General features: G+C 42.8%; 1 protein-coding gene across 1 annotated transcript in view; it reads right to left on the reverse strand.

The window, feature by feature from the left end:
- rerea (arginine-glutamic acid dipeptide (RE) repeats a) overlaps nucleotides 1-21,765 on the reverse strand; it is a 126,218-nt gene extending 104,453 nt beyond the window's left edge. Inside the window, exon 1 of the mRNA XM_034589618.1 lies at nucleotides 21,480-21,765. The gene's annotated coding sequence lies outside the window, so the exon portion shown is untranslated. The remainder of the gene's footprint in view (nucleotides 1-21,479) is intronic.
- Between the last annotated feature and the right edge of the window lie 4,081 nt (nucleotides 21,766-25,846).

Below are 25,846 nucleotides of genomic sequence, written 5' to 3' on the forward strand. Positions count from 1 at the left end.
ATAATTGTTAACACCCATAATGGCCATCAAGGGGTATTTTTCACAATTCACTCTCATGAAAGCTAAGAATAAAATGATCAATCGAGAAATTAAGCAGTAGATTAATGGACAATGAAAGTAGTCTTTAAGATGTTTAAGTTCCTTGTTGTTGTTAGTGGTCAAAATAACGCAGCTGGCAAAACCATCAATATAACAAAACAAGAGAATGCAGAATTGCAACAGAGTTGAATCAACACAAAAATGCATCTTCCAAATCATAAAGGGGCTATTTATTGCCAGGCTATTGCATTACATTGCATTATATTTTACAGATAGTAATTTATTGTGTCAATCTTCTCAACAGCATTTATTATAGAATCACAAGCCCCCTCGTCTTTTCCTGCCACCAACTTGGTCTCAATCATGAGTGTAATTTGAGAGCAGCCTGATTCTGTTAGGAGGTAGCTGATTGCTCTGATGAGCCGAGAGCTGCTGAGCAGCAGAAAGTGGGCCATCTACACTGAACAAATAATGACACCAATAACAGCCGGGGTGATATAAGGTTGTCAAAGAGACTGTGTCATTTTAAATGACAGCCCTGTCAGCCGCTCTACAAAACTGGCCCAAAACAATCCCATATGAATTCATGTCAGGTACAACCTTGAGCTAAGGACCTTGCAAACAGTAACACTTTTGCAATGCAGCATCATCATCTAAATCACATTTTAGTGACTCCGCTCCATCTACTGGGTTAACCCTGTCTGTGGCTATGCCCTATCATCATCCTTTGCATAGAATCACGCAACTTATTCCAGTATACAAAAGGCTAATGCACGTAAATCACGACTAGATGACTTGGATGCTTGACACAAAGCCCCGCTTGCATACTAGCTATAGCTTGTGTGGGCGAGAAATGAACCTTGTTATGTGTCCTGACACTGGGCCCTGCTCCCCAGCAAATAAAAACATGCCTCTCACTTACAGCCCTGCCTGCGCCCACAGCCCCATACATCAGCATTATAAAGGAGCTCGGCAGCCTCAAGGTCAGCTCAATTTCCTCCTGCTGTTATGAAGTATCAGAATCACAGCGAGAGGGGGCACCCACACACATGTAAAGAAATGATTTAGGAAGCGAGGGAGGGGAGGGAGAGAAGGAAAAGAGAGGGGGTGCTGTGTGAAGGAGAGGCCGTGTGTAATACAATGGGCAACTGTGACAACCCACCAGGAGAGAGCCAGCCTCTCCTGCAGTTGGGATGGACGAGCGCAGTCATTTGTGGGAAGAAAACGAGAGAATATTAAGCATAGTTGCTCATTCCACACACTAAGAGTATCTGCAGTATATAGTAAGTAATGAGATTGAACATCTTTGGTTTAACAAGCCAATTCCACTTGTGTAATTGCTCAAGTGCGGTCTGTGAAACTACAGAGCAATTAGGCCTACTGAATTATTGTTTCAGAAAATATGAATACGGTGTTTACCATTTACTGTAATTAAATTCTAAGCTGTTACATGGGCACAACAGCGACCTAATGCAAACCTAATGCTTTTTGTTCTTTTTGAGATCTGGGCCCATTCATCACATGCCCAAGCAATTTGATAAATTACACAGGAGCATGAAAGCTGATCATGTGCGTGGCAGAGAGTGCGGTGCGTGTGTGTTTGCCTCTGAGTGAGTAGGCATTCATCCTTGGCTGCTTCATTGGCTGAGGTTTGACATCTTCAGCTAAGAGCCTGGGGAAATAACAGCAAATTCACTTAATGGCACCACCTCATCTATTCCTCGTGCAGGGAGAGAGGAGGGAGCGAAGAGGGAGAGTTCCTTAAGGTGTTAAAAAAAGGCTGTGTGCTCTCGTCTGTGCTGCCATCTCTCCCATCCAAGGGAGTGCAGGTGTGTGGGTAAACACTGAGTGCATTGAAATCCATCACTGGCCTTGGTCGGCCACCAGCTGTAATTTGCAGTCAACTATGACCCTTTGCAAAAAGCCAGCCTGCCTGTGCTGCCGCTGTGAAGCCTTTTGTGGTGACAGCCCCATTTGGTTTGATGTGTGTGGTTGCATAAAGGGTATGTGTGTGACGATCTGTGCCCACAAAGACAAACATATACAGACCTATAGTGGCAGCGATGACTTGCATGGCTGCAGGTAGGCTCATGCATGTTTGTGGTATAAGTAAGCACGAGTGTGTGTTTGTGTGCCTGCAGGGAGTGTTACAGAGCCGGAGGTATAATGGCCCCACTTCATCTTTGTGTGAGGTATTGCAGAACACTCCAAAGCAGAGCCCAGCTGCCGGGGAGGAAGGCTGGGCTGGCTTGTAGTTGGATAACATCTCCGGGTAACAGCAGGTATGCTATCAGTGCAGCCCCAATCCCTTTGGGCTATTTTCAGAGCCTCTGACCCCGGCATGACTGGCTGGATGACGTCTCTGTGCCAGCAAACCAGGAAGAGCAAGACCCAAAACCACGCTGTAACTTCCTCTTGGCTGCAAAACATTATTCCAGCAACCCTGAACAGCTCTGTTATTGTTCAGACGCTAAAAAGGACTCAACTGCTCAATGATGATGTTTCCAAGAGGTGCGATTTCTCAATAATTTACCCACTATTCCTAATAATAAAGGAGCATGTAAAAATACTTGTCCAATTACCTTAACCTAAATACAAAACACAATCGCCTGATTCAACAGCCTTTTAGAGTTGATGATGAACGATGACTCACAGTCTGAGATTTGATACTTCAGTATTTTGCAGCTATCTGACTGCTTGATAAAACAGGCTCCAACATCTCATTTAATAGCTGCAGGATATAGATTGCAAAGCACAGTGTTGTTGCAGAATCTGTACAAAGGTTATAAAACAGAAGCAACATGACAGAGAGATATGGTGGAGGCTGAAAACTGGAAGGAAACTGATACTGCATCATATTGTGGAGTGTTAATTCAGCTATACCGTATATATGTTATATAAACGGGGATTAGTAGCCCAAATAGACAGCTAATATATGTATGAAGAATAAGCTCAGGTGTGATATTTTGCTGTGGACCATCTAAATGGAGTCGATAATACAGTCACATCTAGGGCTATAAGTACAAGTCATTTTCATTAATGATTAAAGTGCTGATTAATTTCTCAATTAATCAATTATTTATGAAACAATGCTCATCACTATTACGTGGAGCCTGAGGTGATATGTTCAAATTGCTTTTTTAGTTAACATTTACAGTTAACACGTTTAGATAGAGAAAAGCAGCAAAGTCTCACATTTAAGGAGCTATAATATTTAGCATTTTAGCCAAAAAAAAATTACTTACATGAATACTACATTATTAAAAGAGTAAATTTTTTGTAATTTATTTGATCATTTCAGCTTTAATCAAATCCATCAGGCTGAACCAGATTAAAACAAGACCAAGAGGGGAGCAGACTTATGACTCAAAGGTTACATATTTGAGATTTTATACATAAACACAGCAGCCAACTGCTATTCTCTATGCAAAGATAGAATGGAGTAACGCAGCCCTGACAACAAAATGACGACATCGTGATGGAGCTGCTCTGTTCTTTGTTCTGGTGGAGCATCCAGTGTTCGTGTTAATGCAGAAGCGTGTGGATGCAACTCGCCCCCGGTCAAACTGTAGCGAGATGGCTTAAGTTTCGATCGGCAGCAATGTAATCACGACACCTGGGTGAGGACACTCTTTTTTTCTCCTTTCTCAGAACATGGCTATGCTAACAATGGTAGCTAACTAGCTGTTAGCTGCCATACAGGTCCTGCTGAGAGTGTACTGCACTCCGCAAGCTTGGCCCCTAAATTAACTTTAAAAAGACATGTCCTTCACTGGCAATGGTTCTCGTAACTATAAATATAAAATCATACAAACAACTTATTATATATCATAAATTGACTTGCCAAAGGGAAAGCAGCACACTTTCACTCTGTCCTGAAATGCACTTTCTCTGAGTAAAAAGACAGAGGCTACTATCAGTCACACTACATAACTATCGCTATTCAACCACATTGTGCTCTTTGCATACATTTCTAGCAGCGGTGTCTGCAAATAGACAAGCCAATAACAGATGCATAATATCAGTGAGTGCAGTGGTGCTGGAGTGGGGGGGATGGACACCCCCTGTGTGCTTTCTTCTTACATAAAGCTCTCCTCTCCCATCTGAGTGACTGGCTTCCCACTATACTCGGCTCCCTGCGGTTTACTTGTCAGGCCCCTCTCCATCTCTTTTCTCCACACCTGCACCTGACATCGCGAGTGTTCTGTCACCCACTTCTCCTCATCCCCCTGGAGGAAATGTTGAGCCCCGCCCGCTAGCTCCCAGCAGCCCCTGGGGCATGGGACAATTAAAAAACGAGGCAGGAGCTCAGTCAAGCTGACACGCCGAGTCTCAGATGGGACTTTGCCTGTATCGCTGCGGAGGCAGGGGGTGCTTTGGCATTGGAGCCCAAAGAAAATAATATACTATGTCTGTTATACTTGAGATCAACAGTCACTCCAGTGCAAGGTGATGGCAGCATATCAACACCCTGAAAGCAATGCAGTCTGGCTTGAGCGATATACTTGGCCTTACAGTATTCAGATATTGCTAGACACACACACACACGCACGCACACACGCACACACACAAGCATGCATGCATGCACACTCCACTGCTATATTCTGGTCTCAGCCAATTACATCCCTGCCCTGACTGCCCTTGACTACACTCCATAACCTCCCTCAACAAACCATGTCAAAACCTTATGCACTGATTTTTTTGCCCCTCTTGCTTCCATTGCTTCTTCTTCTTTTACTGAGTGTCTGTCTTTAGGGTATGAAATATTTAGCAGCCCCATCTAAATACACCTTCAGGCACAGAGTCAGAGCCGTCTCCTTCTCCAGGTAAGAAGTAACGAGAGGGAGACAGTGGAGGAAGGGCTGGTGTAATATTTCATCAACATTATTAAATCATTTCTCCCCTTGGCAGTCCCTGGGTGGTCTCGGGTTGTGTTATTTCTCTGTCAGGGTTCAGTGGCCTCGGCTTCTAGGGTTGAGTTTGGCCGCTCTGCAAGCCGAGTGCTGCGCTAAGCAGGTGTCAGGGGAGTTTCCCCTCAATTAAGCAAAGGTAAAGTATGCCTCTCACCGTGGCAGCGCCATGAATACATTAGTCTTGCTGTCACCACAGGCTAGAGCATCGAGATGCACAAAGAAGACAGACAGCTGGTCACCTAAAACGCTACTAAGAGATGTAAAACAAACAAGCAGCAAGGTTGTATTATATTAAACAAAGGCTTGTTCACATTTGACGCCGAGCAGACGAAATGGCAGACAAGATGCGATCTGAAAACCTTGATTTATGTGGACGAATACTTGAACATTATCAATTCTAGTATACACTAAAAGAGTAAACAGTGTAGTCTCATTTTGTTTTTGTTGTAGAGTTACTGGGAGTTAGGCTGATGAGTTTGTATTAGCTGTCTGAGTGGATGACACTGGAGGACACCGAATCCTTGTTGTGTTAATTAAAGCTCAATGAAATGATGCTGATGAAAAATGTGCATGACCCACAGCCTCAGTGAGGGATACTGCCAGGAAAATAAGTCCCTCTGTTAAGTTGTTTTCGAGGCGAAGCATAGGGAGAAAACACGGTTGGAAATATTGAAATAAAATGAATCATCTCAAACAATTATCTGATTAATTAATGTGGCAAACATCTGATGAATCAATTACACTCATGATGAGAACAAACCATCTCTGACTATATTTTTTTAATGACGTGATGATTCTGCCATTTGTTTGTTGTTTGCTAATTTGTAAAACAAAAAATGAAGCAACACTAACAATCATATCTTTCCATTTTGTCTCAGCTCAAAGAAAAAAATGCTGTCTTGACATTTTTAGCCAGCGCACCACAGACCACATTTTAATCCACCTGACAAAGCAAAATGAAAAAGAGGTCTTATAAAAATATGTCAACAATAGCAATAAGGCCTTCTTTTGTCAGCCTTAGTGTGTGAGTATTACAGAGTACTGGACAGGCGTATTGAAAAGCACTGATTGATGGCTTCACTGTAGACTGTCTGTCCACCTATCTCCCTGATGAGACATGTCAATGTAGAGACACATGAATGCAGCAGCCTGTCCTCCATTTTCTCCGCCTCTCCTCCTCCCTCCTTGTCAGTGGCAGGGAGAATGACGCAGTAAATACAGATGCTGTGTGCACTGTAATTCCTGGCCCCGCTGCTTTTTATCTGCCATGACAGCTTCTGCTGCTGTCGAAATCAAACGTACAGGCGTGAGGAAAAAGCTAGTATTCCCTTTAATAAACTGCCAGGCAGAGCACAGTGAGAGTAGAAAAGGAGGCACTCAGCTTTGCTCTGCACTGGCCAGGCTTTACTAAGCAGCAGCTGAGGGGAGATAGAAACGGGGAGAGCGCTCCTTCAGGCATTAGTCGGTATTATGCTGCTCACGCAGGCTCAGGCATCCAGCATCATTGCACTTACCAAGAGCTGTCTGAGCCAATCGGTCAGTGGGGAGTGCTGGGCACTCGGCAGAGATATGCACACCAACATGAGGACTAGAGTAGGAGACAGTGGGCAGCCAAGTCAGCACCTGTCCCCGGACTCATCCACAGTCCCTTTGAGCTGCCAGGGTCAATTAATTACGTCCCTCGCTCAATGCTCTCCATTAGGATAAACAGAAAGAAAAGGAAGAGGAGAGTGTGACAACAAGGAGGGCTCCAAAAACACCCTCAGCAACAGGACCTCCTTTTACTGTTAAACCAACAGAAATGACTGATAATATATGTATATGATTTACATCAAATAAAAAAACTAAACAATTGTGAGATAGGCAACATTCATCAATTTCATACCAATAGATAAACTGAATGCATTTGCTTTTGTTGTTACTATTGGAGAAAAACATTTCATGTCCATACTTTGAGTTATTTAAGGGAGAGAAAGATTAAACTGTCAATCGATTTATTGGTAAATCTAGTAGATAGATTAACCTAAAAATAAGCTATACTCTCAGCTTTGCTCGACACAGCAGCTACTTCAAATCTTACCCAATTTCCAACTGACTCATACTGTGTGTGTGTGTATATGCACGCGCAAGTGCATGCATCAGGAGGATGAGTAGGGCTGCTGCATTGAAAATAGACAGCTTTTTGTTCTGACCCCACAGCTGTCACTAGCATAAGAGAGCCAGTCACTGGAAGCACAAACACACGTACCAACGCACGCACGCACGCACGCACGCACGCACACGCACACACACACACACACACACACACACACACACACACACACACACACACACACCCTGACATTGCAGTGATGGGACAAGAGGGTTGTGCTTTAGGTGCCAAGACCCCTGAGGATACTGTTGTGATGCACAACTGCATTAGACGAGAAGGCAGGAGGGGTAATTCACTAAATACCTGGTCAGTGTTCAGAATCCTGCTGCACTGTGGTGCCCCTAACACCATTAACATTCTTCCTTTAAATCCAATTATGAGCCATGTGTGTCCACATCAATCAGCTAGTTTCATTTGAGCCCATGGTCTTCTTTATCACCATTACTGCTGCAGTAATTGAGGCGGTGCTATGGAGAGGCTGTGCAGTTTACCTCCATCTGGGAGGTCAAGAGGAATGCAATTGGTTGACAATGATTATGCTCAGGCTGATTAGGCTATGGGCTACCGCTGAATATTTAGCACTGATTAGACTAAGCCCTGTAGAGAGCCATGTGGCTCGCTAACAAAAGGGGCAAGCTATAGGACGGGGAGAAAAGGGGAGCACTCAGCACAGGCTGGTTGAAACAGACAGTCTCATACTTTCATCAGCACATTTCTATTTCGGGTTTGCCAACATGGCTTTTTTTATGATATTACTGAGTTTTGTGAAGACAAACAACAGCTGTGAATAAATATAATTAGTTTTTACCAATACCCCATCATAACATAATCCTCCAAAAAAAAATTCTTACAGGGAGAAAATTGATCAGAGCATAGACATTTATCACTATGGCGTCATTCAACTGCTTAACTCTGAAAATCATCAAACAATTCGGAGGTATATTTTTGCCTGTATGACAGGCATATTAAAACTACCGGGAAGTGCAGAAAAGGAGAGATATGCACATTAATAAATGATACACAAAATGGCTACTCTTATCCCTTGTGGAAATGCCAGCACATTTTCCTCATCAGTGATTGTGATATTTACAGAGAAACTGAAGTGCACTCCTGATTGAAGCTGGGGAGAGGGTGGATGAGGGAACACGGGAAAGATGTCGAGAGAGAGCGAGACGAGTTCGTCGAAAGTGAGAAGAGGTAAAAATGACCAGGAGAAATGACAGCAGGGAGGGCTGAGGAGGAGGGCGAGAGGAGAAGGAAAAACAGATGGAAGGAGGCAGGGAGACGTGCGCTTATTTGCAGAGGCTTTAACCGTCTTGATCCTCAATGAAGAGGTGAACCTGATTAGGTTTATATCAAACGGCTGCTTGTAACATAGTGCCTGTCGCTGAGAGCACAAATCACAGTCAAGTCAGGTTTTCCTTTTTTCCATTTGAAAGAGCCAGCTCTCTCCTCGCTTGTCTCTCACTCTCTCTCCTTTATTCAACGCTGCACAGCCTCCTAGAGCGCCGGCTTGTCAGAGTGACAGATGTAGACACGGACGCTGACCTAAATCACTCTTTTCCAGCACATTAACCCCTGCGCCCCTACACCTTTAATGCAAAACACAAAACACCAACATCGGGAAACACTCCAACACATCCTCTCGACACACCACACAATTAGAAAGACCCACAAACCCCGCCCTACTGTATATCTCCCCCCCGCGCGCACACGGCCTGAATGAAGCCTATTCTTGAAATGGCTAAACAGGAGGGGAAAAAAATAAAATCACAATGTCAGGTTAAATAAATCACCCTTTGCTGTTCATAGAGGGAACATTTTTTGTTCAACAACGGACAGGATCAATAATACTTTAATTACTGTAGCCCATGTTTATGAAATGCAATAATCATTCATTAAAGATGCAGACAGTGACAAGCAGGCGGCCGGCCAGGCATCAGGGCTGCGTGCACGGGTAGGAGAAGGGAGGGGAGGGGAGGACTGGCTTAAATGATTCATGGTTTGATATCTCTCCTGTATAATGGGCTGCTCCGGGGAGTAGCTGGGGCTCCACTGCAGCGACTGACTGCCTTGGCTCGCTCCGACTCTGCCGGGCTTCTTCAGCCACCGCCGCCTGCTGCCCAAGATTTTCTTTTTAGTCTAGTCTGCCATGAGAAGTGGCTCAGTGAAAACAGTGTGCAGGGATGTGCTCATACACACATGAAAGGAAGCAACTTTATTCAATATCGTCTGAAAAAGTATCTGGGGGCATGCAAGGGGAGTAGTGAAGGATGGAAGACAAGAAATTATCAAAATCCTTCCAGGAAGAAAACGCTGCCTGAAGAGATACTGGGGATACTTGTAACATCTAATGGGAATATGGTAGCGTTTTTTAATGCCACCCCCCACACACACGGACCGGCTCGTTCTCCTTCGCCAGCCTGTCACCCCCACCCTACCCTGTGCCTTCTCCTCACCCATGGAAAGAGAGAGGGGGGAAAAATGAAGAGATTAAGGTTGTAACGTGTTAGGCTAATCATAACATAGACAGTTTAGTGCCATCTCGCATAATTAAATGCTTTGCACTAACCACCTAATGCATACTAATTTGGAACAATCCACTCCTGGAGTTGGCAGACCATGAAGCTCCCTGCAAAGGAGGTGCTCGTTTCTCTCTCTGCATGTGTGAGAAACGCGCACAAACACACACACACACACACTGATTTGCACAAGAGTAAGGTGCTAAAGGTCAGGCCGTGGACTTGAAAGAAAAGGTCAAGCATTATTACAACATGACTAAATAAACAGCATGCGGCACAGCCCCCAGTCAAGGATGCTGGAAGTCTTCTCCTACACGCCATGCTACCTGTCTGTCTGGTAGGGATTCAGCCTCATCCCTTGTCTTTATCCACATATCCCTCCAGCTCTAAGACAGCTGACATGAGGACTGTCATATCCTGCGTAGATTCTTATCCCCCGCTGGCTTCATTGCTCTCTTCCTCCTGAGTCACCAGCACACACACAGACCCGCACAAAGCGAGAGAGAAAGCAGGACTGCTGGAGCGTGCTTTAAAGTACATTAATATTAATTGCACTAGCTGGAGTGATAACACAGACAAGATGCCCCTGTGAGGGAGCTGGGTGCAGGCAGCCCCTGCTTTTTTTTAGCAGCACTGCTCCTCTGTTGGATGGCCATGGTGAGACAGCGGTATGATGAGCATTTCATCTTTGAAATTGCTTGTTTTATATTAGAAGGGGTCTGCCCTTTGCCGGCACGGGGAATTTGGGTTTGTGAGTTGTAAGTGTATGGAGATGTGCGCGCATGTGGGCGTGCGCAGAGTGATAAAAAACTAGGCAAGATGAATTATTAGGCTAGTGGCTACATCAACAGCAGTAGAAATGTGGCTCCAAATAACACAGAGTGCTTAAGCGATCCTGCTTTTATCTCCACTACTTCTGCTGGCTTGGCTGGCTTTTATGTCCTCCACACTGAGCTCAATACTATGAGCAATGAGCTTTGCTAACGATGTAAATAATTTGCTGTCCTGGAGAGAGAAATTGCTTTTTCAGTAAGGTGGAATAAAATACAAATTGAAGCCCATCTCCACCTCTTAGCTTCTTTCTCCCCCTGTAGGAAAGGCAGGGGGCTGTAGGCAACATTCGATGACAGCTCTATCTCGACAATCCTCCATTTTCACCTGCGCTCTCTTTTTTCTCCCTCCTTTGTCTTTTGCTATTGAGAAGCCTCGCTGCTGCCTCACAGTAGTGCGTTTTTTGCTTGTACAGTTTTGTGCTCCTTTCCAAATTTCCCCCCAAGGCTCATCAACGCCCCATTACCAAGTCTAATCAGGTGGTGCTGCAGAGATTTTCCGAGAACCACGGCCGGCGAACAGACGCACACACACACGCACACATTAGAGGATTTGTTCAAGAAGCCTGGGAGGTTTTTCACCAGCAGCTCCACAGGATCATGAACAGGGAGAGGAGGTGAACAGCAGAGAAATCACTGCCGGCTAAATGCTCATGAGTGGTTTATGGCTCCGAGGGGCAGAGAGGGAGACAGAGATGTGGTAATGCATCTCTGTGACACTCCTTTAAGCGACCGACCAGATTGTAATCTCCTGGGCCCACTAGTCACACATTATTGTTTCTCATTTCTCGTGTCATAAACAATTAAAACACGCCCATCGATTCCTGTGCCCTGTGAGCTCTCTTATTCTCTATTTGGTAACAAACAAAATATACACAACTGAAAAAAATACATTTGTATGATAATTTATGCTCACATTCCTAAAATATATTCCCAAAGAATGTCACACACGTTTGTCACTTTCATCCTCTTGATCTCTCTGCAGTAGCGAACGCAAAGTGGACAATTAGCAAGGTAGAGTTAGAGAAAGAAGAGAAAATTGAGGGTGGAGGGGGGGGTATCCTTTTCCTTTTCGCTGCCTGTTGTTATCCTCTTCACAGCTGCAGCTGCACCGGCAAGACAAAAAAACTCTGGGGAAGAGTCGGGCAGAGGAAAAAGAGAGAAAAAAAAGAAATAAAGCAGCATTGTGTATTGTTTTATGTAGAGATTTACACAAGCCTGTTGTTGATTAGAGGAAAAGATGGAGTGCTAAATACAGAGGGAAACAGGGACAAGAGTGAGAGGACTGCTGCTTCTCAAAAGAAGGGTCTCTGTGGGCTGCCAGAGGTGGTAGTGAATCGCTTCCCTCTGACAGAGCTGTCGCACCGAGGGGAGAAATGTTAAACTCCTGCTGTCAGGAGAATTTCTTTGGCTTTCATTACACCGGCCGCATGTAGTCTATAGTGCAAGTCTGTATTCATGCGTCTTAGTGCATGTGCACGAGCGTTATGTGAAGCCAGGCACCACCTTCCTCTCCTTACTACATTCGGTGTTTGCAGCGTGTGCTGGCTTTGTGCCGAGCAGATTGTTTGCTTTGTGCCAAGAATAAAAGAAAAGGCTGAAAAGTCTGCCGGCGTTCTCCACACGCTCGATCACAATCATGAAATCTGTGCACAAACAAAAGCATCCCCGACCTTGATGAGAGATTCATGCAATAGCACGGCGTAATCTCGCCTGCCAATCGTCTTGTTTAAAATTAACCAAAGCAAATCAACATGGAATTCAGCTCACTGGACCCATCCACAAAATGTGACAAGCACTTAATCAAGTCGTCATCAGTAGCAGCCCACTAATTTAGAACTGAAGAGGCAAAGAAAAGAGCTTTTAGGGGCTGGAGTGGAATAAGCTCATCTATGAAGAGAACCAGGCCTCAGCGATGGCGTGCCAAATAGCATTTTCTTCATACGAGAAGGCGGTGAAATGGGGAGAGGAGGATTTGGCCTCCTAGTGTGCTGCTGTGCCCCAGCTCAGCTAAGTGACAGTGAATCCTACAGTGAGTCGATTTGCTGCTTTTGAGTGCCCGGAAACTTGTCTGGCAGAGTGCTCGTAAGGGAGAACGATAGATGGGAGAATGTGGGGACCGAGCCTCACCTCTTGCTGTCTTCTATTTGTCTGTTCATCCCTGGAGGCTTTTGGGCTGCTTGGTACAACAAGGGGGGTGAGGGGTGGTGGGTGGAGGGGACACAAGAAAGAGCTCTGCAGCCATACTGAGACGAGGCAAAAGTAGTAAGGAGGAGTTTAAAGGTAAATAGTGAGGAGCAGCTGCCAGGGAGATCAGACAAGCTCGGGTTTCTAATATCTTATAGCGCTGCAGTCACTTCCTGTAGCAATCTGGACAAAAAAAAAAACACTAACATGTGACTCTTGACTTTAGTGGGAAAGGGTACAATCTGCATTCCTTCCAGGGTCAAACAACTCTGCAGAACTCATGGGCTTCAGCTCCATCTCACTTTCTATACATGATTCTATAATATGCATTACAGAGGCAATGGCAGTTTGTTGCCACAAATTACATCCCTCTCTGTTTAAGACTCATTCGAAACAATAGAGTCGAACTGTTCCAATACCAGCATTGGAGATGCTTTCGATACTGCTGAAAATGTCGGGTCAATCTGATACAGTATAAGACCCAGATAAAACTGCAATTTTCTTTTCAAGGATATCACTGCCGTTCCAAGACAAGTGTTGTGCTGTACTGCCACTGGCAAGTATTGTTTTAGAGAAGGAGTAGTGATTTCCACTAGTGTAGTGTTAGCCAGAGCTAGCTAAAATGTCAGCAAATTGGTTAAATGCATTAAGGGGTCAACCTGAGCCAGACAATACACTAATCTATATGACTTATCTTTTTTATTTTAATTTTAATTACACTGGTATCAGATCTTGTATCAGATGAAATTGTAACCCATGTATAAGAATTGGTATCGGGAAAGGAAATTTGATATCAGAACATCTCTATTTAGATCCTCAAACGATAAAAAATAAGTAACCGCCACTATATTTCTACAGTTTTAACCCACGACGTTCATGATGTCAAAACTTGTCTACTGGCAATGAGATCATTAGTATTAGCGGTTTTGGCAGTTTTACCTCTTTTTAGAAACCCACATATACTATATTTGTCAAAAGATTGTACCACAGCCACTCTGTTGACCGATACAATCTAGTTAACCCCAAGAGAATAATATATTCCCAATGTATAACTGAATGTCATGTTCACTTGTGGTTTGCTGCACAGACAAATACACAAAGAAATATCAAGCGTGCAAAGCAATTTTAACCTGACCCTCCAAAAATGCAATTTTTTTATATTCAATTTGAATATGGACAGCTGATGATGGGAGTAACTTGCCACATTGCTGATTAGAAAAGGAGCACTTGACAATGACACACAGAGACATCTGTATTGTCATCTTAAAGAGGATCTATGAAATCAATGGGAGGAGATCAATGCCGTCTCTGCCTCTCTCTCTCACAGCACTTTACATAAGCAGCAATAACCATCACAGATTTCCTGTGCAGGATCGCAGACTCCTCAAGGCAAAAAAAAGCATCTATGACTCCATCAGTGCAATAGTCACATCTACAAATCCACACAAGGAAGAGCTAGAGAAGAGGAGAAGCTAAAAGGGGGTAGGAAGAACCTCAGGCCAGTCAGAGCCAGATTAGAGAGGGCTAGAAGAAAGGGGGCAGAGAGGAAAAAGAGGGAGAGAGGGGTTGCAAAGCGTCTTCATTAAAGTATAGCAGCTAGTTCTGGAGCCCACTAGCCAAGCACTGTAGTAAGAGGAGCTCATCCTCTCCGTTAATTAGGATTTCTGCTGCTTCATTTTGGGGCGAGGGACAGGATGTTGGAGGCTTGATTGCCTTTTATTTCCCAGTCTTTCTGCTCGGCTGCCTCTGCCGGTTTATTAACAGGAGATCTTGCAGATTTACAGATCCGCAGCAAACATCAGTTTCAATAATTACAAGAAAACTGTTAGCGGGGACGCAGTGAAACACACACACAAGCACTTTTCTTTTCTCTCTGCCAACACTGCAAAAACACCCCTCCCCCTCCTTCACAGGATCTAATTTCCATAGATGTGCCCGTTTTCATTATTGTATATTATAAACATGTTAAAACACACATTGATTCGCCTCAGTCACACACGGCACTTCAAACACTTAACCACTAATCCCTGGCCTAAAGGCCAATGCAAATGCTGAGAATGTCACATTTACATTCCACATTCAAACCTCTGAATTTGTGCTGTCACAAAACAAAATGGATGAAAGAAAATGTACAGCCGGATCAGAATAGACAGTTTTTCTCATCAAATGAATAAATAGGATAAAAAAAATGTTGGAGATATATGGGATTGCAAGAATAATTCCCTTGATTAGCTATATTTTACATACATACATACATACATACATACATACATACGCATCATGTCTAGAATTAGATTTCACTGATTGACAAGGTACATATGAGAACAAAACAAATGCTGGACTCAGACAACCACTTCAACTGGGAAAAGAAATAATAGAAATCATATTTTAAAGGCAGCTAGCATCAGATACAGAACAGAGAAAACAGATTCCATTTGAGTTAAATCAATAATTGTGTTGACTTGCAGTGTATTGCTTTCCTGTCTTCTCATCTCGCTTACTAATGTTTCTTTCATGAGCCAGCCCACTGCTGGTGACATTATAGCTACAGCACTTCCACAAGTCCCCAATGGATCTGTGAAAATGGTTGGCGTAAAACACAATTAGTACGGTCCATATGGCTGCTAGTGGAGGAGGAGCAGGAGAGGTCCCATGTGGTCCTTATAGAGGCCCGCTCTTTTGTTACCTTAAAGATCAAACTGTTGTCATAATAATGGGGCCGTTTCAATTCTCGCTGCTTGGTTTTTTTCCGTAAAAGCAGCACTACTCCAACAGATCCTCACTTTGTGGAATGACTCTTGGCAAATAAATTGACCAACCATGGCTGATAGCCTAATCAATAGCTCCTTCATCATGATTAATGGCTCATATTGGATAATGGGGAAATTTAATGTGAGGGGAGCGTTACTTCCTCATTTTAGCGCTCAGCCCTATCGATTGGTTATAACCTTCCTTTTTGACCAGTGGAATGTGCTGATAAGAAGGCAATGTGTTCGACCTATGTAAAGTGAGTACAGAGAAAATGATTTACTGAGCTTCAGGCACGTCTCATCCACTGATAGCTCTGTATGCCTGGCCTGACAAGCAGTTTCTTGCCTGAGAAACCCAGACACCTTTTACTGAGTAGAAGCGAACAACAACAGCTTGAGGCAACAGATTTATTACAAATTGATCTATTAGATAGCACTGCTGTGCTTCGCTGTTTTTTCTGTCTCTCTCTCCCCTCTCTCTTTCTCTGACAGCCTTCCCCTGATGGTAGCTACAGTGTATCAGAGTGGAAGTGCTACAGCGGCAAATCTAAACCCAATCCTCAGAACTCATTTTCTCTGTGCTAGCTGCGGGAACAGGGGTACAGAGACAAGATGTCCATCCTTAAACCTCGCCGATCCAGCTTTAAGTCCCAGCACCTAAACTGAAGGCTCAGCAGGCTCAATAAGGTGTGCCTAACCTGCAAGGGCGAGCAAGAGCACACTTTACCCGAGGCGCCTTGTGAAGAGGAGAGTGGAAAGCGCTACAATGTCACCAGGGTCATTTCCTTACGGCTGCATGAACCCTGAGAGCTCACCACTGGGTTGGGTGCAGTCTCCATTAAAACATCGGTCACAGGTCTGGGCTCTGCAAACAAACTGCGCCTCATGTGCACAGTCACCACATCAGTGCGATACCTGTATTAGTCACAGAGGCCACAGAGCACAACCAGTACATTGTAAAAAGATGTATGAATGATTTGTCTCATCCACACTGTTAAAAATCAATCTCCTGCATACCCAATATTGTACAGAAAAAACCCGCAACATAACGAGTCATTACAGCCACTCTCATTAATGACAAAGACAGGTCTGTCTGGATTATAGACAGCTGTTATTGACACATCTCTCTATATAACAATCAATTAAATCAACTACTGCATCATTTAGAGTTGCTAATCAAGGTGGCTCTCTGGTAATTATAATAGTCACCATTTACATTAACCACTGGATGAGGAAACACAGCAAATATTCCCAAACATTTTGTCAAGGATTCAACACTATAGAGGCGGCTTTATTATTACCCAAGCTAATGAGAGTCAACATCGCTGTGTACAATGGGTCCAATACATCGATGGAAACCCTAACTGTCACAAGCAGTCAACATAATATGACACGCTCCCTTGTGCTTAAGGTTCAGTGAACAGAGCATTGGGTTTGGCAGGTTTTGTAGCCTATTTAACAATACAGTATATGTTTGTGCTGAAAAATACTGCTGTCAATAGCAACAATGAGTGCTGAGAGAAAACTGCACCGACTCCATTGTGCTCCTTTCCTTTAATCACCTCCATCTTTCATCTGTGCTACACCAGAAAAAGAGCAGTGAGAGAAAGGGGATATTGGCTTCTGAATGGCATAATTTTGTGTGCTGTTGAAAAAAGGGGCATCATCTAAAGATACTGAAATATTCTAGGGAGAGCGTATACGTCTATATAAACATCTTCAGGCAGGCAGCTGCAGGGGGCGAGCGCAGTAAAACACTGGCATGCATTGTTTGTGTTTCTGCACCACTAGCGCCATGCCGTGTCATTACATGAGGCAATCTCTTACCTAATCAGCACTGACACACACACACAGCAGCAAAGCACTCCTCCTCCTGCTCATCTCTCTTTCCCCTTTCTCTCCTCGGGGGCCAGCCAGCTGATCCTACACCATTTCATTTTCCTCTTTAACCGAGATGGCAAATGGCTGACTGTTATTTTTGAACACTTTCAATTTGTGTTTTATGGCACCATAATTGACTAAGTGCTATTATCAGCCCATCATTGCCAAATACCGAGAAAATACGCTTTGTCTGCATGCTAAGGTGTTTAGCTAATAACTGCTCATCTGACGTATGAGCTATGTAACAATGTGAAAGACTCCCAGACACGGGTGATGAAAAAAGTCAGCTGTGCGACTATCATCACAACTATTTAATGTGTTCATTGTCCAACATTTCCCATTGCTTCACAACTCTAACAAATGTAAGCCAAGCCCCCCTTTTCCAGTTTCCACACTACATTGTACAATCACATATGTACATAAATCACAGAGGACACAGAAACTTGGCGAATTGCAACATTCTACAGTCTGATCGCTTCAAACCCACATACAAAACTGAACAAGTGAAATATGGAAAGTATGGAGAGAAGTTTGTTTTTCTTGTACCTGCTGAGGACCTGCAGAGAGGCTGGCAACAACACAAAACGCAATGTGTCTGATTAGTTAAGATGTGAATCCATGCCAAGCCAGCCCAACAAGACACGTACGGCGTATGCAGGATAAAGTGAGACAAACTTCGCCGTGACTGAGCTCGCAGAGGAAACAGATTTGATCACATCTAGTACATCAAATACCACCAGCAATATGTGGCAAGACAGCTCACAATTGTTAACACAGATAGCGCTTGCCGATACTATCTCCTTGGCACAATTGTGGAGCTGCGGCGCTAGGCCCGAATCAAACAAAGATGAGATATAATGCAGCACACTTGGATCTCCTCTTATGAGGGGTGAAGGGAAGCTGTCAAAGAACACAAAAACACATCCACCAGCATCTTGCTCCCCTTGACTGGCTGGGATAAGCCAGGAAGAGGAAGAAGGGGTGGGGGGGTGGCTTGCCTCATTTCTGCCAGTGTGCCCTGTGCGTGTCAGTCCAATATCTTAAAACAACACATGCAAGGCTTTGCTACAGCCAATTACCCAGCTCTTGGCACAGGAACTGAAAAACATCTTCGGAGAACAATAAAGAGAGCTTGGCTCACTGTGCGTGCTGTCAGTAAGTGCTGACAGATTGTTATTTTTAATGAATATACAGCACTTGAATGGCCCATCAAGAGGTCTTTGAGCGAACATTGCTCCTTTGTTCAGAGCATTCATTTTCTATGTAACAGCCAGATATCTTGCAATGAAATTGATATCTAGCATTGTAAAGGAAAAAGCTAAATCAGTTTATCCACTTGATTCCTTTTATAGTCCATGACCTCCCCTCTGCAGCGACTATGCATAGTCAAGAGAGTATAAATACAAGGCATCTGATAACAACATTGACGTCATAAGGTGCTTGATGGTAAATCGCTTCCTGTGTTGATACTAGAAAGCAGAATATTCACATCTTACCTCCCTCTCCTGCCAACATTCAGTTTATAAAGCCCCTGAACAAAACAGTAGTGAGCAACACAATAGCCTAACCACTTTTCTTTGAAACACAAAAACCTCCCTTAAGTTTAAATGTCTTTTTTAAAGTCAGTCTAGCCACAGAGATGACAGGGAAAAGCACCTTCTCTTACAATGTGGCAACATTATGCCACAGTGCCTTAGTATCATGAAGTCATTCTGAAACTAGACCCCGGCATTGCAAAGGGCAATCATCTTTCATGACGATTCATGGTGAAAGAAAAATGTAGTGACAGCATCTAGGTGAAAAACAGCAAGACGCCGTTCGAGCGCAGCATGTAAACATTGAATTCCTGAGCATGTGTATTGACAAATCATCCAACAAAGAGATGTCAGAGAGCTGCGAAAGGGGATTTTCCTTAGCATCGTCAAGCCTTCAATTTGCCACATATAACTCACAGAGAGCTGCCATTACTCACACATACATTACACTTTAAAGGAAAAGAGCAGGGTTATTACACTTCTCTTATCATTACTCTGCTGCTTCCACAGCCACTGAGCTAGATCGACATTTAATGGAGGGGGAGTGTATCAATGGAGATGTGATTCAAAGTCATTTTTGAATCTGCAGCTCTTGAGATTCCAACCGAAAAAATCCCCACTTCCTCTGACCACTGAAGTGACTGGTTCATGTGGATTTAATAAGGACTCTGCACATTTATACAACCAGAGCCATACAAAAGGACCTTAGAATATCATGAATGAAACAATCAAAACAAAAAATGACCTCCACAAATCTTCTGTTTTAAACCATTTTGAAAAGATTGTCTTGGATGATCCTAAAGAAAATTCTCCTTCTACAAAAACCATAAAACAAACATTAAGGTGCTTTTCTGTGAGAGCTGCACTGAAGCAGTAATCAACGTATAGCCTGTAATGGCAGTCGACTGGAAGCTAACCTAGCAAGTCTCACAGTCTAAGTGGCAGTTCAGGAAAATCTAAATACACTAACCACTAAGCTACAAGCAGACGTGAAAGCCACTTTATAATTAAATGTGCCATAATGCAAGATGTATGGAGGTAGAAAGTTTTAATCAAAAGCGATAGTGATAATTTATCCAGGGAAATGTAAAGTTTGATTGAATAGGTTCTGGTATTTTTTCCCCCACAGACAAAAAGAACACTGCAGTACTCAGAAAATATTTCTGACCTTAGGTTTACGTGTAACCCTCTGTTACTAAACCCTGGAGTGTGACATGATGATCGTGCATAATGTGAATATGAACTTTGATTTTCAGTTGAGTGACTTCTCGCTGCACCGTGACATCATTATCAGTGGGTCTAAAGAGGTGGCGATTATGAGACAAAGTAGAAAGCTCTGTCCGTGTTTGATTGTTTACATAAATTAAACATAATGTGGCGCTAAACTTAACATATCCATGATTTACAACAGATATTTGAGTAAAGATCTTCTTATACTCCACCTAATATTGTGGCTCTCACATTAAAATACAGTCTTTCAGTGGACTGAACATCGCTTGGCATTAGTGCAGCAAAACAAATGATTCTCCCTCATTTCTTTATTGAGCATGGAGTACAATCATTACTTATTATGACGAACACGATTGTGCGAGGGTATGTTGTGTGTGTAAGGCAGAAAGAAAGTGAACAAGTCAGAGGTGATTCATAAATCGCTCAATAAAAATGAATCACTACCTTGAAACAGCTCTGCCTTATGAAGGTAGAGATATGAACCTGGACAGACACCACTGATGGTGGCTCTTTTTTTTTTTTTAAAGGACAGGTTATATATGTTTTATATGATCGAAGAAAGTCAGTGATGCCTCTGTTTACTATTTCCAAACTTACAAATCATGATAAGTTAATATTCCCCTGTATTACTAAAACAAAATCCCAGTAAATACCACTACAATTGTACATTACATAGTCAGTACCACATTGATGCTTTAAACTACTCAAGTCTGGCAGGTGAACAGAAAAGTGTCTCTGCTGCTTGTATTTGTTGACAAATGCTGCTGTGAGGGTTTTAGGAGCCTCGCATCTTTGATTTACTAGTCACCAGCAGAGGGTTAGCCGGTGTTAGCATTGTTCGAAACCAGCACACACCTGACTCATAAAAGGTCGTAAACTGGAAGCTAGTAAACAATAATTGAGCACAAGTGGAGCACACAAAGACAGCAGCTAACGTTTCCCTGAGCTAACGACAATAGCTGAATGGGCTCAGGCTACTCCCTGGAACACAGACACTCCACTTAGCTGATTCAAATTGGGGGAAAACGCCTGGTGCGAGGTGCTGCAAGGACACGAGCACGTTAAAACCATACAGCCATTTCATACAATGAACTTCATGTTGTGTGTGTAGCATGTGTCCTGCGCTAACCGGTGTCAGCGGACTGTTTGTATCCAGACATTACACTGCTCCTAGCTGGCATTCCCAAATCAATGCTAGTCACTGGCGCTAGCCGCTAACGTTAGGTCGTGGTAACCAGCAACAGCAAGGGGCAAGCAAGTCTATCAGCTAACGAGCTAGCTGATGCTAATAGGCAAATTAGCCTAATAGCTAGCAAGAGAGATTGCACGTTTAACAACCGTGCGCTAACAAAGTATCCCCCCTTTCATATGTTTGTCATTTCTCCCTCGTTTGCTGGTGAACGTCAAAGGCAAAGACTGGATAGAGCTCACAGCACTTACCTTGGAGAGCTTGATCTACAACATCTGTGGTGTGTTTGATGGGAGACTGCTGCAACAACAAACAATAGCAGCAGCAGCAGCAGCAATTAGCCAACGTCAGTTAGCCAAGTGTCGCCACTACAGTAGCGGAGCAGCTGCAGTGCCACCTGTATATCTGCTCTTATGGAGCCACACCGGAGCCGAGCACGTTTGATATAATGCTGTCATAAATGATGGACTTGAGAATAAAGAGGGAGTAATCGCTGCCGGGATGCTCTGACTGGTATGTGTGTGTATGTGTGTGTGTGTGAGAGGCACTCAGCATGACAGCATCCTTCTTCGTCTTGGGGCGAGAACAGTTGGGGGGTACTCAAAGTTCAACCGGTAAAATATCGTCACCCACTGGTCAAAGCTGGGAACTTCCACCAAGAGGGAGACACACACACACACACACACACACACACACACACACACACACACACACACACACACACACACACACACTTTCTGTGAAAACACCTGATCTACCTTCATCTTTAAAAGCCGGTGACACTGCCAGAGAAAATCTGGACTGTCAGTGAGCCCAGGAAACTAGAGAGACATGTCTGGGTGAACTACTGCAAAGCAGATAAGGCAAGTTTGTTTGTATCGCTCATTTCAACAACAAGGCAATTCAAAGTGCTTTGCTTATAATGTAAAAGGCATCACAACAAATTGTAAAAGCAACATTAGTCAATAGACAAAAGAAGCATTACAAAAAGAAATCGAAAGAGTTAAATGCTCAATAAAATAAAGCAAGAGACAAAAGTGTGAACATAAAAGTGCCATGTAAGAAAGGAGTAATTTGATTTAAAGGTTCAGTGTGTAGAATTTAGTGACATCTAGTGGTGAAGTTGCATGGTGCAGCTGAATACCCCTCACCTCACCCTCCCCTTCCAAACATGGCAGAGAACCTGTGGTAGCTTCAGTTGTCATAAAAACTCAAAAGGTGTTTAGTTTGTCCAGTCTGGGCTACTGTAAAAAACATGGCTGCCTCTGTAGAGAGGATGTAAATCCAAAGAGCTCATTCTAGGGTAAAGAAAACAATAATTGATACAATTTACGATTAATTCTTTTAGAATATAGGACAAGATGGTGAATATTCCTTGTACGTTTGAAGGTCTCTTCTGCACAATAGATGTAAGTGGGTGTTAGTGGCCACCAGGGGATGTTAAGGACATAACTTCAGTTGTGCAACTAAGCATCATCAAGTGTTTTGGCTGTGTTCCACAAAAATAGCAGGTTTTTTATGTCAATTCTTTGACTGACATGGAGTCAAGGTAAACATCTCTGAGCTGCAGAGATATGATCCATTTTCTTGGCGTTAGTGAGGACTCGAGCAGCAGTATTTTGAATTATTGCAGTTTTCTGATCGTTTTTTTTTGAGAGACCTGTGAGCACACCATTACAATAGTCGAGTCGGCTGAAGATAAATACATGTACGAGGTTTCCTAAATCAGACATAAGTCCTTTAATCCTCAATATGTTCACAAGGTGGTAATAAGATGACTTTGTGATTGTGTTAATGTGGCTGTTGAAGTCAACGTCTGAGTCTATGACTATACACCAAGATTTGTGAATTGATTTGTGTTTTTTTAACGTAACAGATTCAAGCTGAGCGCTGACTTTTAATCATTCTTCCCTGTCTCCAGAAACAAAACATAAGATAACCAATACGATTCAAGGCTAAATCATATATAATAACTACTACACATTGAATAAACTATGAACATAAATATAAATATTGGAAAGAAAATAGTGACAGACAAGAGACCCATAGCTTTGCTATTTATTGTATGATGGGGGTAATGTCATAAGGCTTGGTCTTAAAGCCAAAGTTTTTAAAATAGGACAAGATGGTGAATATCCTTCGTACGGTTGAAGGTCTTCCACACGAGCTTGAGGATAAGTTACCAACCACCAGCAGATATTATCAACAGATGTATCATCAGTTTTGCACCCTAGAGTCATCGGGTGTTTCTACTGAGGCAGACCCACCATAGACTGATCAGATCTGAAAGTGGGTGTGTGTCCCTGATGTCTTCCTCCTGACCCAGAGTCATTGGCTGCAGCGTTCTGCAGTATGTGATGGTTGTGTTATGGTCCGGTGCAGGACTTGTCCATGGATTCCCAGCTGTTTGAGAAACCTGATCATGAATGTTGCAATAAAACCCTGCAGCCAACCTCCACTGGTCCGACCATTGCTTCCCATCATCGTCGTTCTGCCTCAGATGCCGTCACTTATATCAAGATAAAAAATTCACATGAGTCAATATCAGTAATGATCACCATAAAGGTCACATTATCATTTCTTGATGGAAAAGTGCCATCCTCATGTTTGTGTATGGTAATGTCTCCACCTTTCATGCTCTGCTGAGGAATTTTATGTTTCAGCAAACTGACTGAAAAAACGTGATCTTAAAGGCCTTCACCGAGACAACAAGGAATTGATCTTCTTTTTGGAAATTCGGGAACAAAAGTCTCTATTTATAAAGTGTGATGATTGTATTGTATATTATTGTGCTTTATTCTATAATTTATTCATTAAAAAAAATCAATTCTGCTATGGATCTACACGTTTTAAATAAACTCAACTAGAGGTAGATTAATTATGAGTTATATCTCTTCACTGTGCTTACACATTGCATAAACCTAAGATCAATTGATATCAATTGGACTTTTGTTATATCGCTATTGATGAAATTATATTGTGGTTATTATTGTTATTGTTCCATTGCCCAGCCCTACAATATTATGTAATGCAATACTCTGTACATTACTCAGGTGGATACAGTCTACACGAACCTTGCTGCACAACCCTTGAAAACATGTATATAATATATGTTTTACATTATAAAACATACAGCGAAAAATGTCTATGAGACAAATTGGGATTTGTGAATATGGGCTATACAAGTAAAAATGTATAGATTGATTGATTGAGTACAAAGCAAAACAAGAAAAGAACAATATGACAAAATAGATCAAAATTCAAACGTAGTTGTGCTAAACGGCCCATGTACATTACATATCTGTGGTATCTCAGATCAATGGTTGAACCTCACCTTTTCCTACACCTCTGTGGATTGAGGAGGAATGTAGAGGTGCAGTATTGACCTGCATGTTTAAAATGTATTTTTTTAATTCAAAAGTTTATGTTTGAGTGATGCTTAACATGTAGTGTAAGTCATGAGGGAGCTGAGACCCTCACTCTCTGACTTATTTGACTTATTGAGAGGCAGACAGGCATCAAACTGTTTGATCGATTTGGGAGTTATTCCATTAAAGTAAACTACACTGAAAAGAGAGTTGCTCCTCTGACACAGTAAAAGATATTTTGTTAAATTAAATTCAAATGGTGTAATTTATCACCTTTAGTTCATCTGGTGCCTTATCTGCAGGAGCTGTCTTTGACATGGCCTGTTCAATGGTTTGCTGTTGTATTGACACTGTTATGGGCCTTATATTGTTTTATTTTTATATTGACAGTAACATCAACAATAACAATGTTCTGATGAAGCCCAGTCAAGGGAGTTCTGTGTTTGTGGTGCAAAACCTCTAGGTGGTCATAAGGCTGCTCATTGTTGTCTATAAGGAAGATGTCAGACAGGTTTATTACACAGATTTGACCACTAGATGGCGCAGCCCACAAAGGAAAAAAATCAGCATTGCAGTCTTGGAGAGACCCATGCATTGTGAGCCACACTATCAATTTTCAAGTCAGACAGATTTACTCTGACAGAGGGTTAACTTTCAGGAAAACCATTTTAAATCATTTAAGTGTAAGAGAGATTTAGCCTGTACCCATTTGCTGCTAAATGAAATCTGCAGCAGCTGATAGAGGACTCCCCAGGTTCTGTAATATGTAATGAGCAGTGCCTTTGTGTCAGTGATTTGTAATACATCTCCTTGGTGAAGGCTAAACAATGGAGGCAGGTTGAGACAGGGCTCACACAAAGTGAATTGGTGTGGCACAGGCCCAGCTGGCAGACCCCTGTGGTACAAAACCACCGCGAATAGACTCATTTATCTTGGCAACACCGAGCACAAAAAAAGCACTCGCATAGAACTTCTGGATTCTTTTACCCCGGGGACAGAAATGGTGCCCCAGAGCGCGGAGCTCATGTTTCTGCCTTTCTGTGACACTCGGATTACATCACACACACAAACAGAGAGGAGCAGTTACTGAGGAGGACATCATTTACTGCAGATATCTCCCTTAATCTGCAAGAAGACTCTGAAAGAAAGCTTTTAAACTTGATAGTAATATTTATGCGCTACAGTGAGCAAACTGCAGAATTTAATTAGAGAATTTAAATGTTTTTCTTGGTTTTATCTTTCAGATCTAG

This window comes from Hippoglossus hippoglossus, chromosome 7 (genome assembly GCF_009819705.1).
Source record: "Hippoglossus hippoglossus isolate fHipHip1 chromosome 7, fHipHip1.pri, whole genome shotgun sequence".
Taxonomy (NCBI): domain Eukaryota; kingdom Metazoa; phylum Chordata; class Actinopteri; order Pleuronectiformes; family Pleuronectidae; genus Hippoglossus; species Hippoglossus hippoglossus.